The sequence below is a fragment of the Callorhinus ursinus genome, unplaced genomic scaffold (genome assembly GCF_003265705.2).
Source record: "Callorhinus ursinus isolate GAN/ISIS: 27379988/994484 unplaced genomic scaffold, GSC_fseal_2.0 scaffold12, whole genome shotgun sequence".
Classification (NCBI taxonomy): domain Eukaryota; kingdom Metazoa; phylum Chordata; class Mammalia; order Carnivora; family Otariidae; genus Callorhinus; species Callorhinus ursinus.
The window spans coordinates 56,195,003-56,212,731 of record NW_027397074.1 but is presented as its reverse complement, the minus strand read 5'-3'; the positions used below and the strand labels follow the sequence as shown (position 1 = coordinate 56,212,731).

At 35.4% G+C, this 17,729-nt stretch overlaps 1 protein-coding gene across 1 annotated transcript in view; it reads right to left on the bottom strand.

The window, feature by feature from the left end:
- The window catches only part of FOXP2 (forkhead box P2), a 550,365-nt gene that overhangs the window by 433,359 nt on the left and 99,277 nt on the right, over positions 1 to 17,729 (bottom strand). The gene's annotated exons all lie outside the window — the stretch shown is intronic.

Below are 17,729 nucleotides of genomic sequence, written 5' to 3'. Positions count from 1 at the left end.
TGAAGGGATTTATGCTTAATCAGAGTGTCTTGTGGGTAACCTCGATTTTTTCCTCATATTTTCATGAGAAGGTTTTTTTTTTTAAGATTTTATTTATTTGTCAGAGAGAGAAGTGCGAATAAGCAGAGGGAGACGCAGGCTCCCCACTGAGCCCCATGCAGGACTCAATCCCAGGACCCTGGGATCATGGCCTGAACCAAAGTCAGAGGCTTAACCAACTGAACCATGAACCACCCAGACGTCCCTCATGAGCAGGTTTTTGATCAAGAAAAGCTAGTAGCTTCATTCTGTTCCTTCGCTGTTTATCATGAGGAGGGCAGAAACTCATCTCATTGGTGAGTTTAAGAAAACATGCTGAACGTGCCCAGTTCAACTCCTTTTTCTCAGTTCAGTTCTACCTATAGAATAGAAGATGCATTCAGGCCTGTCTTTATCCTTTCCCCTATGGCAGAGGACTGCGGATGTCCGTCTAGCCGTTCCAGCAGCTGGGAGGGTATAAATGCCTAATTCAGAGGTGAGCCCCACTTTATCTGTGCATGTAATGCATGTTCTCCAATTCAGCCTCTACTGGTGATAAAACTGGTACTTTGATCTCCATCTGCCTGGCACCTCTGTCTGTCTCAGAAGTTTCCAAATTCTGGAGTTGTGAGTAATAGGATTTACCCAAACTCTAAAACCCCAACAGAGGAGTCTACTAAAATAGATCTACATAGATTGGATAGTGTCATGTTGCCTATTCTTATTCATTCAGTCACTTACTACATGCCAGGTACTGTCTAGGCATAGGAACATGGCAGGGAAAAAAAATCAAAACCCAGTTATCTTAGGAAACCAACACTAAGCACACACCACCAAGTTACAGTCAATCAGTAGGGAAATAGGAAAAGGAACACAACTGTGTTTTCTTTTTCGTGGATTTCAGAGTATGAATTACAATATTTCAATATATTGATTACAACAAAAATAATAAGTAGATATAAAACTCATATAAAACTGCAGAGAGTCAAACATTTTGACTCACAAAAACAGCAATTGTTATATGGTTGTGTCTAATAATTAATTTCATGTACAAAAATAAGCAAGCAAATTCCATCTTCTTGGAACCACACAAAAGACCATACAAATATTGGAAAATCTAAAATAAAATTAATGATTACAAAGAAAAAATTTAATTTAAAATAGGGTTTAAAATAAATAGATAAAACAGGACTTGATGTGGGAATACTACTTTTACAAATTGATTGGATCTTATCAATTCTGGGTAATAATATCATTTCCTTTCCCATGACAAACTAACAGAAGCAGTATCAGTGTTCTTTTAATACAACTGAATATTAAAGATTAAATATCAAAAGGAGTACTGATTTATTTTTAATACAATTGATTATTACGATTAATATTAATAACATTATTAATATCCCTTCTAAAGTGCTTCTCATATTTAAAGTACTTTACAAATATTAATTCTGAAAAATCATTAATAATGCCAATCCAAGATAGTTAATTTTCATGTTTCAAAGACAGTCCATATCCATAATGCTTTATACATCTGAAAACAGGAGACTTGACTAAAATCCTGACAAACTGTTAACCACCAGCTAACAAAGACACAAATCGCAACACTTTTCTGTACTTACAAAAGGTTATAATCACCAGGATCCTATCAGAAAAGAGGAGGCATTTTCCCAACTAGTCTGAGAGCTGTTCTGCTCCCTAGCAAATTACCAAATTCTTCAAATTCTATACCCAGTAAAGAATTATTTAAAGTTAGGGAGGGAAGGCAAGCAGAGGGAAAAGAATGGATCCATCAGTGGCGGCGGGGGGGGAGAAAGGAAGTCATGGGGCAGTTCCCCCAGTAGAGATGGAGCCAGCCTGTGGGGTGACCAGGTCCCCCCGGACGACCAGGCCCCCCAGGGGAGCGGGAGCTATGTTGGCCACCACCAAGATTCATCTGTTACTGCATCCATCTCTGTTGATACGCGCTGTGAGCAGGCATGCCAGTTTATTACAAATCTCTCAACCTCAAGAGTAGACAAAATAAAGAGGATATAAGATGATTTCCTGAAAAAGAGTAAGAAATTTTACAAAATCTCAGGCAGTCACTTCCTTGGATGATTTTTCATCTCTGAAATCTCAGTTGGAGATACGATCTTGAAGAGTCCAGCATGATGATAATGTTTCAGAAAGAGACGATAGTTTTAAAACAAGCATATTTTACAGAAACGTGCGGCACATCTTAACCCCTTATTTTTCCTCTCTACAAAATTAACTGAGACGGTTTAGTAGTACATTTTCACTATAATCTGTCGCAAAGGGAGAGCTCTGGAGTAGCTCTGATACCTAGATCTATGTTTATCAAGGTTGGTGGAGGTTTTATTGGTTTTCCCTAAGGTCAACCCTTTCTACTTTTTCCAATACTGAATTAACTACAAAATTGAAAATATACTATTTTATGTAGATACGTTTCAGTTATTTTTAATCACAGCATTCAAATGAAGCCGAGTCAAAATAAATACAATGGTTCAGGTCGCTGACAGTTGGGTCATATTTAAGAGTTATCTGAGGACAAACTGACAAAATCCTTTTGTTTAATTTAAGTTGCTATAAACCTTAATACAGATTTTAAAACTTTCTAGAAAAGATCTGAGTCTGGGAGATAAAATTCAAACCATAGGAAGACATTTATTACATATGTTTACAATTTAAGCAGGTCAAACGGTTATCTAGATGGCATCAACAGGCATTATGAAATTATGAGTATTATTTGAGTGAACATAAACTTTCTCTCTCTTAATACTCTTTGACACACTTACAAACTGAAATGCTTTAATACTTATGAATTTTAAACTCTCCAGAAAATACAGTCTTTGTCTTAAAATCCAGTAGAGACGACTGCAGATAGAAAAGCAAATAATGATCATGGTACAGCCTTCAAAAGCACAAAACTTACAGACATACTCAACTAGTGGAGCTTATGTCTTTCCGGGACACTCCTATCTAGATGTACATGTGTAAATGAGTTATAAGCATTTCTGAAATAACATTTTCAAATATAGTATGGATCAAGTAAACAATGAAATGATGCTTACAACAAATACACTAACAGAGAAATCTAAAATTCCTGACTATTTGAAGAAAAAAAGACTTCCAACAGCTCAGTAACATTAGAATGCTGACAGTAAAGTTCATTAGTGAATTGAGCTCGGCACTTAGAGGAAGGGCTTACCACGTAGAAGGCACTGTGCTCGGCACTTAGAGGAAGCAAAAGCAAATACGACTTCACTTCCTCACATGTATTATGATTAGGGCAGATGCCAAAGCTCACACCAAGTCAGCCCATTTACTTCCACAGACTTTTCCAGCTCAGATTTTTTTCCAGTCTCCCAGCAATAGTCACTTACAGGATGTTGTTGTTGTTTTTCTGGGAAAAGGACTTTCCCCACCCTTGTTTTTGTGTCTCATTTTATTCCTATTTTTAATTTATGCCATCTTGCTGTATTTTATGCACTCTTAAGTTGCCTTAAGACCATTCGACAATGGGGCAGGGTATAAAGAAACCAACAGAAAAACAAACACAGAAAAATAAAAGTCAGGACACACTTGAAAGTCAAATCTTAAATGTCAAACTCTTTTTCAGCCTGCATACAGGCCTTGGAATCAGAATATCTAGATTTGAATGTCACCTCAATTTGTATGAAATTTTAGGCATGATTCTGACCCTCACTAAACTCAGTTTTTATCATGTGTAAGTAAAGGTAGAAACAGCCATGTCACAGGATTTTGGCTGCATATCACAAAGTAGTTGATTGTAAGAAGTGTTTAACAAAAACCAATTTTACTTCCTTCCTTTACAAACTCATTAGCTGTCTATTACACTAATACTGCAATAAAATGTCAGTCAACAACATGGCATGCCTTGATAGCAAAAACAGAACAAATGTAAAATCAGAACACAGATAAATAATTATCTATAAATATTACTAAAACCAACAAAATCAAGATAAAGCTTATTTTAAAATCTCGCTCATATTTTCTTACAGTTGCTACATCAATTTCAAATACTTTGCAGAATGAAACAAAGGTATTTTTTTAAGGAATAAAAAAATGGTCCATTACTTTCTCTAAACTTCTGCATCTTAGGGTACATATATGACCCCCCTCCGACCCCTGCAGAGGGTACATAAATAGGATGAACATTTTCCTGTTGTATTACTTTTGAAAAATCATCAACAAACATTTTTATATAAAAATAGTATAGGTGGATTACAAAATAGGATTCAAGATTTCCTTGAAAATTTTTTTGAAAAAATCCTGATATCAATAATAATTTTCACTTGTGAAGAACTCTTTCAGGCAATTCTCCCCAGATTGATCTATATATTTTAAACAACCCTTATCAAAATCTCAGCAGGCTTTTTTGTTGTTGTTGTTAAAACTGACAAGCTGAATCTAAAATGTATATGGAAATTCAGAGAACTCAGAATATCCAAAACAATTTTTAAAAGAAGTAAAAAGTTGGAGTACTTACACAATCTGGCTTCAAAACTTAATATAAAGCTGCAGTAATTAAAACAGTGGTACTGGTATAAAGATAGACATAGGAATCATTGAAACAGATGAGAAAGTACAGAAATATGCCCTTAATGGGTACGGTTAACTGATTTTTTACAATAGAGCCGAGGCAATTTAAGGATAAAGCGTGGTCTTTTCAACAGACGACCCCTTCACATCATATGCAAAGATTAACACAGAATGGATCAGATCTAAATATGAGAGCTAAAACTTCAAAAATAAAAACAACAAAACCTTTATGATCTTAGATTAAGCAACAACTTCTTACATAAAACACCAAAAAGATAATCCATAAAGAGAAAAAGTGGATGAACTGGACTTAATCGTAATTAAAATATTTTGCTTCCCAAAACAGCATTAAGAATATATTACTTGCTAGGAGAAAATTTCTGGGAATCATATATCTGATAAAGGACTTATATCCAGAATATATAAAGAACACTTACAACTCAGTAACAAAAAAGCAAACAACCCAGTTAAAAAATGGGCAAGAGACTGAATGAACAATTTGCCAAAGAGAAAATACGAATGGCCACATGACTATCATTAGTCACTAAGAAAATACAAATTAAAACCATACCGAGGGGCACCTGGGTGGCTCAGTCATTAAGCGGCTACCTTCGTCCCAGGGTCCTGGGATCGAGCCCCACATCGGGCTCCCTGCTCAGCGGGAAGCCTGCTTCTCCCTCTCCCACTCCCCCTGCTTGTGTTCCCTGTCTCTCTGTCTCTGTCAAATAAATAAATAAAATCTTAAAAAAATAATAAAACCACACTGATATACCATTATATACCCACCAGAATGGCTCTTCTCAGAAAGACTGAAAATAGCAGAAGTTGACAAGGATGAGGAAAAACTGGGATCCTTATACATTTCTGACAGGAATGTAAAATACCCACAAACCAAAACCAAAACAAAACCACTTTTAAAAACAGCTGCAGCTTAAAAGTTTCGTAATGGATAAACATAGCCTTATCATTGAACCCTGCATTTATACTCCTTGAAACTATCTATATGTCCATACAAAGACTTGTACACAGATGTTCACAGCAGCATTACTCAAACAGAGAAAGCAATTCCAAATGTCTATCAAGTGGTGAACTAATAAAATTTGACCCATATAAAACTTCTCAGCAATAAAAGGAAAAAACTTCTAAACACACTATAACATTGGTGAATCTCAAAAACATTATGCTAATTGAAAGAAGCCAGACACAAAAGATTACATAATGTAAGATTCTATTTATAAAAATTTTCTAGGAAAGGCAAATCTATGAACACAGAATGTAGATCAGCAGTTGCCTAGCTGGGAGTAGTAGCAGGGATTGACTGCAAATGAACATGAGGGAATTTGGGGGAGTAATGGAGGTGTTTTAGAACTGGATCTGGTGATGATTACACAAATTTAAATATATCAAAATCATTGAATTATATAATTGCAATGGGTCATTTTTATGGTATGAAAATTATACCTCATTAAGTTGTTAAGACAAAATAACAACAACCAGACACTGAGTACGCAAAGTTCTAAATTAGAGCCATAAACCATTTTGCAATGATTAATCAATAATTTTAGTAGCCTGAGATGTTTAACCCAAAGAAGAGAACAAAGTGGAAATATAACTATTTTCAAACACTTGACCTATTTGTAACATACAATATATTTGTATACATATGAAATGTACTCTTAAGAGGACAACTAAGACTACTGGATCTTAATAACAACAGATTACCAGACTCTAAACACAAATCAATATACTGAAGAATGCTCTAAAAATAAGAGTCAAAGTTTCTAAAAAATAAGAGCTGTCTGAAATCAACAGGCTGCTCCATGAATCAGCCTTTCTTGTTACTAAAATTGGTTAAAATGGTTAATTAATCAATGACATAAGATTGTTTAGAATCAATACCTACATGAGATAGAATCAAATGATAAACAAGATGACCTGCAAAATTACTTTCATTTCTAGCATACTATTATTATTTTCATTTCTTCCTGTAAATTGACATATTTAAAAAGAGACAGCCCTGAAATAAGTAGATTCATTCACAGACAAAATCATAGTCCAGTCCAGGCTAGGACAGAGCTTCTACTTGGCTGATGACCCAGATATATAAGGAGTCTGGAGATAAGGCTGTCGAAGTTCTAGATAAATACACCGAGATGAGCCCAGGCAGCTACTAGAGAAACTTAGTCTAACTGTACTAGCACTGAGGGTCACATTATAGCCAATAAAACTGTCTTATGATCTAGTAAGACTTTGGGATACATATTTTCAAAAAAAATTATCAAAGATTTTTTTTAATTTAAGGAGGTAAACTACTGATAAAGACTATTTTATTCATTTTCTCAACAAAAATAACATATTTCAACAGTACAAAAATAAGTAGAATTATATACCTGTTGTGCTGTTTTAATAGTTACTTATTGTTAAAATAAATCTCTTGTTGCCTAGAGAAATATTTGACCTGGGCTTAGGTAAGACTATTATTTCAGAGATTATCTCTGTAGTAGCATGCATGCTTTTATTTTGGACAGCTTTGGGAAGAGGAGTGGTGGGGGGGGTGGATAGGATATATTGGCATCAATTAAAATAAGATAGGATGTTAGTAGAAGGAAATATATGCTTACAATTACAGCAACCTGGTAGTTTTAATAAAGCAATGATTATTTTAATCAACTCTTACAATAAATACCCTTATAGTGACATGTTCTACCTTGATCAAGACCAGAGAATACTACAAATAGGTGTGCATGCATTTTATTTTAGATTTATACTTTTCTAACTTCACATTTTGGGTTAACTCAGTCATTTTACTCATTAAAGACATGAGATATTAAACATGGCAAAAAGATGTAGCTGAATTGGCCAACACCTAACGGCTATCTGCTTGCTCTTGGTTATGCATGAGTGTGTTTCACTGTGTGTGTGTGTGTGTGTGTGTGTGTGTATTCAATTAGCTTTGTTTCTTTTTCAGACAATTTAAGATGATTGTCTCAATAAACAAAGATAACACATTTGACAAAATCTAATACCCTTTCACGTTAAAAACACTCAGAAAATCAGAAATAGAAAGGAACTTCCTGAACCTGATAAAAGGCACCTACAACACACACACAGTTTACAACATACTTAATAGTGTAAGATAAAATGTTTTTTCCTTCTAACATCAGAAAGAAGAAAAAATGCTAGCTGTTGCCACATCTATTTAGCATGGTACTGGAGGTTCTAGCTAGGGCAATTATACACACACACACACACACACACACACACACACACACACACACAAAGAATGAAAAGGCTTCAAGACTGGAAAAGAAGTAAATATATCTGTTTTTGTAAATGACATCTTTTATATACAAATCCTAAGGAATCCACAAAAAAGTCTGGTAGAACTAATAAATGAGTTTAGCAAGGTAGTAAGATACAAGATCAACACACAAAACTGAACTGTATTTTTTATACTAGCATCAAAAAGAATAAAATACTTAGAAATAAACTCATCAAAATAAATGCAAGACTTGTACACTGCAAAATACTAAATATCATTGAAAAAAATCACAGAAGACCTGAATAAATGGAAAGACATACAATGTTTGTGCATTTGAAGACTTAATATTGTGAAGATGGCAATACTCCCAAAACTGATCTACAGAATCAACATAATCTTTATCAAAATCCCAGCTGTCTTTATTTTTCAGAAATTGACAAGCTGATTCTAAAATTCATAGAGAAATGCCACAACAATATTAAAAAGAACAAAGTTCAAGAACTCATACTTCCTGATTTCAAAACTTACTACCAAGCTACATAATCAAGACAATGCAGTACCAACATAAAGACAGACATACAGACTTTGGAATAAAACTGAAAGTACAAAAATAAACCCTTACATTTGCGGTCAGTTGATTTTTGACAAGGGAAGACAATTCAATAATAGAAGAATATATTTACTTCTTTTCCAGTCTTGAAACCTTTTCAGTGTGTGTGTGTGTGTGTGTGTGTGTATAATAGAAGAATTTTCAACATATGGGACTGGAACCCTGGATATCCAAATGCGAAAGAATGATCTTGGACCCCATTCCTGGTAAGATACATAAAAATTAATTCAAACTGAATCATAGATCTCAATGTAAGAGCTAAAACTATAAAATTCTTGGAAGAACACGTAGGATAAATCTTTGTGACCTTGAATTAGGCTATGATTTCTTAGGTATGGCATCAAAAACACAAGTGATACAAGAAAAAACAAAGAAACTGAAAAGCTAACCTACAGAAATAGAGAAAATATTTGCAAATCATGTATCTGATAAAGGACTAGTATCTAAAATGTATAAGGAATTCTTACGAACTCAACAATAAAAGGCATACAACCTAAATTTTTTACATGAGCATTAAGATTTAAGAAGGTATATCTCCAAAGAAGGATGGTCAACATTAGCACATGAAAAGATGCCAACATTATTGGTCATTAGTGAAATGGAAATAACACAATGAAATACTACTCCCATGCCTACTAAGAAAGCTAAAGTTTAAATAAACAAAATATATAATATAGCACTGTATGTTAACTAAACTGGGATTAAAAAATTAAGTAAGAATTTTTAAAAATACACACTATAATAAGTGGAATACTCCATATTTCTGGTAGGATTATAAAATGGTGCATCCACTTTGAAAAACAATTTGGCAATTCCTCAAAATGTTAAACATAGGTATTATGTAACTTGTAAATATATACCTAAGAGAACTGAAAACACATGTCCACAAAAAAAAAGGAAAAGGAATGTTCATTGCAACATTATTTGTAATAGCCAGAACATAGAAATAATTAGAAATCATTCAGTAACAAATAATGAAACTTATCAAGGACCCATTATAGGAAGATTTACAGAATGGGAAAATGACTCACAGAGCTTGCATTCCAACAGGGGAAGACAGAAAATACTGAAACAAATAAACAAGATAATTACAGGTTCTAATAAGGGCCATGAAGGAAAACAGAGTGATATGATAGAGACAAACTATTAAAGGCTTACATCGAACAAGATAGTCAAGGAAAGCCTCTATGGCGATTTGATCTGAAAGAATAAAAGGAAACAATCACATAAAAAGTGAGGAGGCCTGCCTGCCTGGGGAAATAGGAAGTGTAAATGCCCTCAATGAGGAGACAACTTGGCATGTTTAAAAAAACTGACAGAAGGCCAGTGTGTCTAAAACATAATATGTGAGAAGAAAAGTGGCATAATGCTGCAGAAATAGACAAGAGTTAAATCAGGCAGAGCCTGGAGGCCAGAGTACTGAATTTGGATTTTATCCTTCCTCCAACTGGAAGCCATGGGAACATTTTAGGCAGAGTAGTGACACTATCTGATTCACATTTTTAAAAGCTTGCTTGTCCATCATGCAGAGAATGATTTATAAGGGAGAAATAACAGAAACAGAAAGAACAAATGGGTGGTTCTATTGTAGTCCTGGCAAGACTGTACCTGTGAATTGTACCAGAACTGGGATTCTTTTTAGGTAATTACATCCAGGACTTTAGGTTCTGGCCTATCTAAGTGTAGTGGATACTGTGATGCATTGCCCAAACTCACTTCTGGAATGAAGCACTTCTTTCTCCAGCTACAGCCTTAGCTGAAGGGACCTCCTGGGGCAGTCTTCATTCAATGACCAGTGCAGCGGTATGAAGGCTGGCCCCACGCCTGAATGAGGGGCAACCTGAAGGGCCATCCAGCTTTAGAGTTCCCCATGAGGTGCATGATGCCTTCACTGATACCACATCCCTGCTCCCGGTCCTGCTTCCTTTCTTTCCCTCCCCAAAGTTTTGATGTCAAGAGCATTCCCCCACCACTGTATTGTATGCTGATCTCCATCTCTTAATATGCTTCCCAGAGAACTCAGACTATGACGCTGGTTTAATAAAAATCAGTACATGGTCCTCAGTTTACCTTCTAAAGATGGTAATTTATAAACACTAATAAACTAGAAATAATAACACACCACTTAAAAAAATCCTAACAAAGTAGTTACACTTTACAAATTATGACACTTTTACTATAGTCCATTAATTTTACATGTATTTTAATTAAATTTCTTGTTTGTAAACACATTTGAATGTTACTTTAGTGAAGGCAACAGTAAAAATATAATAAATGGTGAAATAAATTGTATCATTAACCACTTTGAAGAACCTAAGAAGAAAGTGGACAAATTTCCTAAATGTCATTTATTGCAGATAAGAAGACAAAGCATTATTTACCATTGCCATTATAACTGAAACCTAGTGTCTCACTCTATACCAATCAAAAGTAAAATTCAATGGAGCACCATGTTTATATTAGTCTGGAACATTATTTGCTACAATCAGAAAAACTTTGAAAATTTGCATATGCAATTCTATTCTTTCAAACAAGGGTCACTCTCTATATTTGCAAGGCATATAGTTTTTGAAATAATTTGATACACAAGGATAACATATAATCAAATTTTAATTATTCAGGGTGGTGGAAGAAATGTATCTCTTAAATCTACCCCATTTAACCCAACACGTATAATCTTCTTGCCTATCAAACAATTTTCCAAGACTGCCAAATAATGAGTTTTACCTTTTTCCTATTTCATAAAGGTTCTAAAGCATCAGTGAAATGGCCAAAGGGCAGCAACATGAGGGAATTAAGTCAGAAGTAGCAAAGCCCCTAAATAATCCTCAAAGTATTCTATGTCTTAAATAACTTAAGAGTTTACTGTTGGTAGTGTTTGCAAAAAATTATAGAAAGGATCTTTTCTCTGGAGTTTTAGCCCAGATCAGAATTTTACTGCCTTTTGCCCAAGGCCATTGCAAGATTTCCAGAGCAAAAAGAAGGTAGAGTGTGATCCTTAATGTGAGTTATGAAGATCAAAATAGAGCAAAGAGTGGATTTCAGAGATTTAAAATCAGTAACATTCTTTGCTAAATTTGGAAATATGTGTCCATATTTTCGCTTTGTCATAAAATAATTTTTTGCTGTGTTTTTGAAACGGCCAGGCAATAAGTAGTATGTGACCATGAGTTCCTTGAGGGTGGGAAATTATACGTTCAGTGTGTCACGTGGAGCCTAGAATACAGCATTCAACAAAAGAAACCAAAAAGGAAAATCCTTTAGCTCTGTGTTTCTGCATACACAAATTTCCTGGACTAAAAAAGTGTATCTAAAAACCGAGTATAAGGAAGTCAGTAAAAATCAGATGACCACATGGAGCCTTTATTGCTCAATCTTCACAACAGTGTTATGAAATACTTTAAAAATGGGGGGAGAGGAAATGAGGTTCAGGGACAGTATACAACATATCCAAAGTCATATTGCTACTAAGTTGCAGAGCTATGAGTCAAATCCTTGCCTTAGTTTTCAAGAGTTCTTCTACAGCTGTGCTGTACCATATAGTAGTCACTAGCCATGTGTCCATACTGAGCACCTGACATGGGGCTAGTCTGAATTGAGTCAAAGTGTTAAGGGCAAAATACACACTGGATTTCAAAGAAAAATGCTGAAAAAATAATGCAAAATAACTCCAGTAATTTTTATATCAATTCCATGTTGATAATATTTTTGGATATATTGGTTAAATATATTATGAAAATGAGTTTCACTGATTCTTCTTAATTTTTAATGTGATTATTTTAAATTACATATGTGGCTTGCATTACAATGTCTATCTGGCAGATTTATCTATAGGAGAAAGTAGACAAGTAAAAAAAGGATACTTCCATTGTTGAATGACATTGAGGGAAGGGAAGAAGTGATTTTTTACATTTTAATTTGTCTTTATATTCTCATATACTCTTTGACTTTTTAAACATGAATGTATAAAGAACAATTTACAATATAATACACAGATTCAGTAACAGAGGTATACAAAACACTATGATGGCAAAGGTCAACTCTATCCATAACCTCAAGGATGTTGTTATATTTAGAGTGTTAAGCTACATCTTAAGGAATAAGGAGAAATAAGGAAAATATGAGAAGGCAACAAAGAGAGAGGAAAAGTGTGCCCAATAACAACATGGCAAAAAATAGCAGCTGAATGAAACGTAAGGAAGAAAAGATGAAAAAATAAAAGGGTAGCTATATCAGGTTTGTAAGCCAAGAAAAGATACTTTACCTTTATTCAAAAGACACTGCAGAATCACAGAAGGAAAGGGACATAATCAGGTTTGTAAGCCAAGAAAAGATACTTTACCTTTATTCAAAAGACCCTGGAGAATCACAGAAGGAAAGGGACATAATCTGATCTGTAATTTATAAAGACAGCTCTCACTGTCTAGAATAGAGGTACACTGGGGTGAAGAAAAGTTGGGAAGGTCAGGGAAAGAAACTAATGTTGACTAAGTTCCATACATTTGAGTAAGTGTTTTACTCACATTATTTAATTTGGTGTCATCGTTTATAGCTGTAAAAGAAACACAAAAATTAAGAAATCTTTCATGATGACACACACAGATGGCGATTTATCCTCAGAAACTGAAGGGAATGATAAAGATGGATACTGATGCAGATAATTTGGGAAGAGGTGATAGGAAAGTCTGGATGTATCGTATCTTTATTTTTATTTAAATAAAGTGATGATATTTTGTTGAGCCTGAAGGAGTGAAAATGGATAGAGAATTTGAAAATAGTAAAAAAAAGAATTTGTAGTGGCCATAGAAATGAAAGGAATGGAGGGAGCTGGAAGCAGTAAAAGGATTGGTAAGAGGTGCTGAACATCCATTAAATAGTAGTAAAACTGGATAAAATTTATTGAGCTCTTATTATGTACCAGCCACTGGCTGAACATTTTATATGCATTTTCTCATTTAATCCTCAAGATACCTAATTAGGTGAGTATAATTATATATCCTCATATTATATATGTGAATTAGAGATTAAGTAACTTGAACTTTCATCACAGAGGGATGATTCAAATCTACTTCTGTCTGTCCCAAGCCATTTAACCAGATCTCCAGTGTCACTGTAATGTTAACAATCTGAAATTCCATTCTGTTACAACATAAGAAGGCATCTTTCTTAGAAATGAAGATATACCAAGGCCTACAGAGCTTGAAGTAGCTATCTAAGATCTCAAAAACAGTTCCTGCCAATGCCAGGTCTAAAATCTGTGTTTCAAAATTTGAGAGAGAAAAACAAACTATAATACATCCAGACAACTGAATATTATTCAGTGCTAAAAAATGAGCTATCAAGCTTTGAAAGGACATGGAAAAGATGTATGAAAAGAATCTTAAATGCATACTACTAAGTAAAAGAAATTATTCTGGAATAATTTATATGACATTCTGGGAAAGACAAAACTAAAAAGACAGTAAAAAGATCACTAGTTGCTGGGGGTTTGCAGGGAGGGATAAATAGGCAGAGCACAAAGGATTTTTAGGGCAATGAAACTACTCTGCACAATACCATAATGATAGGTACATGTCACTAATACATTTGTCCAAACCCATAGAATGTACAACACCAAAACTCAACTGTAAGGTAAACTATGATGATTATGATTACATTCAGTAGGTTCATCAGTTGTAACAAATGTTACAATTTATTGCAACTCTGGTGGGGAAGGCTACACATGTGTGAAGGCAGGAAATAAATGGGAAATCTGTGTACCTTCCCCTCCATTTTGCTGTGAACCTAAAACTGCTCTAAAAAAAGTCTTTGTTTAAGAGAAAAAAAAACAGGGGATAATAAAAGGTGACATATAGATATGAGGAAAAATTTTAAAATTTTCAGATGCAGTGTTCAGTTGTGAATATACAGTAAAATGGCTCTTTTGCAAAATTATCAGGATACTTGTGCTAGACCTGAAACAGGTAATGACATTTATGAATCTGTCTTATAACCCTGTACACTGCACATGTTAGCACAGGGTCTTGCATGGAGAAGAAATTAAACAAATACTTCTTAAAGGAAAACAGAGAGAGAGAGGGTGAGATGAAGGGAAGGGAAGGAGAAGGAAGGAGGAAAGAAAAAGATAAACACAGAAGGACAGAGTGAAAGAGATGAGAGAAAGAAAATAGTTTTCCTGGAAAATGTTATGTTTCCTAAAAAGATTCTGACCAAATTCTTTGACTCAGAACTGACAAGGCATATAAACCCAAATATTTGACTGCTTTAGGGTACTATCATATATGCTTTCAGATTTATAATAATTTAATTGCCCTATTTCCTTATGGAATTTTCTTTATGGAATTTTCAGCCATTGCTTAACTGCACAATTATAGTGCTGGACACAGTAGACAGGTCACCTTTGTTAAACAGAAATCTAATATGATTGCAACCTTTACACTTACTAGCATTGTAGTATCAAGTGTATGGTATCAGAAATGCCTTTAATGATATTAAATCCTAGATTGTATATATTCATCAGAAAACAACTATAATTCTTTTATGAACAACATAAGATAAAACTAAATAAGAAACAAACAAAAATGTATCAGTAAATTTATCAATTCCAACTTTCTATGTCTCTTTTCAAATTCCTCCAATTAGGTTTTCTATTAATTATTAAAGATACCTCTTTGCAATGGTCAATATTTGGAAAAAAACACTAAGTTGTAAGGTCAGATTATTATAAAGAGAAAAAGAAGTGATTTATAAGAACAAACTGAAGGAAAAATCCAGGATGCATAATCTTAAAATTATATAATTTAAATGAAGTCAGAAGAGATGTGGGGCTAAAATATAACATCACTTCTCAGTTCTCGGTCAAATGACATCAACTCTGAAATTCCTACTTTGTACTAGCAATTCCTCTATTCTAATATGCCTATCAATACTGGTATTAACTAAATTGTTCCAGAAGTTGTAGGCACTGTGAGATTTAAAAATGACAATTTTGCAAAAGAACAGATCAAGATGTAATAAAGTAATCATTTTACAGTGTTTCCTGTCTCCCTATTCACCATATGGAAATCAGACACCTCAGTACAATGTGTTCTCCAATTATACCCAATATAGTGGACATGATACAGGGTTCAGAATAACTTTGGATAAATTATTCAAGAGGTTAAATATTATATGTGTTAGGATCAAAACTCAGAGACAGGATGTAAGAGCAAGATGGCGGAGGAGTAGGAGACCTGGCTTTCGTCTGGTCTCAGGAATTCAGCTGAATAGGGATCAAACCATTCTGAACACCTACAAACTCAACAGGAGATCGAAGAGGAGAGTAGCAACAACTCTCTGAACAGAGAAGCGACCACTTACTGAGAGGTAGGACGTCCAGAGAAGTGAATCCGAGGCGATATTCGGGACGATAGACGGCGGGGGAGGGGGCCTCCGTCGGCCGCTTCTGGCAAGTGATAGAGCCACGGAGCACAAAATCAGAACTTTTAGAAGCCAGCTCCGCTGAGAGACGTCGCTCCAGTGGCTAAGCGGGAGGTGGAAACCTCACGTGACAGTGTGGTCTCAGAACCCTCGGGGGTCACAGAAAGACCAGGGGTGCCTGAGTGCGGCAGAGCTCCCAGGTACCGGAGCGGGGAAGCTGGCTGCAGAGACGGAGCCGAGGCGCAGGCTCTCAGCTTGGGGTGGCCATAAACTCTGATCCGCGGGCCACTCGGGCCACTGCTCCTCCAGTAGGGACCCAAAAAGCAGCAGAGCCAGGGAGACTCCCCTTCCTCCCCCAGGAGGAGCGGCGCAGGAGCGCAACGCAGGGATCTGCTGGGTTTATAGACTCCACACGGGGTCGGATGCCAGAGATAGAAACGCTTGGTCACAGGCCAGGTGAGCACGGAGTATGGCCGGAGACTGGGGAGATGGGAGTGATTGACTGCTTTTCTCTGGGGGCACAATGAGGAGCAGGGCCCCAAGTTCTCAGCTCCTCCGGGCAGAGAGTGGGAGGCCACCATTTTCACCCTGGTCCTCCAAAGGTGTACGGAGAGCTTGCAGGTAGCAAAAGCTCCTGAGAGCAAACCCTAGCAGCTTGCTTAGCCCGGACCCACAAGGGCGGGGCAATTCTGCCTCCAGCAAAGACATTTGGGAACCATGGCAACAGGCTCCTCCCCCAGAAGATCAGCAGGAACAGCCAGAAAGCCAAGACCAAGTTTACCGACCAAGGAGAATGGGAGAACTCCAGCACTAGGGGAATACTGCACATAGAATTCATGGCTTTTTTACCATGATTCATTAGTTTTTCAAAGTTAATTTTTTTAACTGTTTTTTTGTTTTTTTTTTAATTTTTCTTTTTCCCTTTTTCAACCAACATCAATCCCTTTTTTTAAAAAAAAAAATTTTTATTTTTCATTTTTAGAGTCATATTTTATCCCTTCATATTAGTTACCCTTATTTTTGGCATATACATATAAGTTGTTTTCTCTTTAAAATTTTGAGATACAGTTTCTTCTAACAGATCAAAATATACCCTAAATCACTAGTGTATGGCTTTGTTCTAGTCTCCTGCCTGATCACATTCTCTCTCTTTTTTTCTTTTCTTTTTTTTTTAATCTTCTTCTTTCTTCTTTCAAACAACTTATCTTATCAATTCCGTTTATAAAACCTTTTAAAATTTTCATCTTTACAGTCATCTTCCATCCCTTCATTGTATCAACCCTTATTTTGTACAAATATAAGTCATTCTTCCTTTAAAATTTTAGGAGGCACTTTCTTCTAACAGACCAAAATACGCCCAAAATCTAGTGTGTGGCACTGATCTATGCACTAGCCCGATCATATTTGATCATATTCTGGTTTTTTTTGTTTTATTCTGTTTTTGTTTGTTTTTATCTTTATCTTTTTTTTCTTTTTCTCTTTCTTTTTTCTTTCTTTCCCTTTCTTTTCCCCTGGTTTCAGGTCTTTTCTGATTTCTATAGAGTATATTTGCTGGAGACGTTGTTAACCTGTTAGCATTTTGTTCTCTCATTCATCTGTTCTCCTCTGGACAAAATGACAAGACAAAAAAATCACCTCAGCAAAAAGAACAAGAGGTAGTACCGTCTGCCAGGGACCTACTCAATACAGACATTAGTACGATGTCGGACCTAGAGTTCAGAATCATGACTTTAAAGATACTAGCTGGGCTTGAAAAAAGCGTGGAAGTTATTAGAGAAACCCTTTCTGGAGAAATAAAAGAACTAAAATCTAACCAAGTCGAAATCAAAAAGGCTATTAATGAGGTGCAATCAAAAA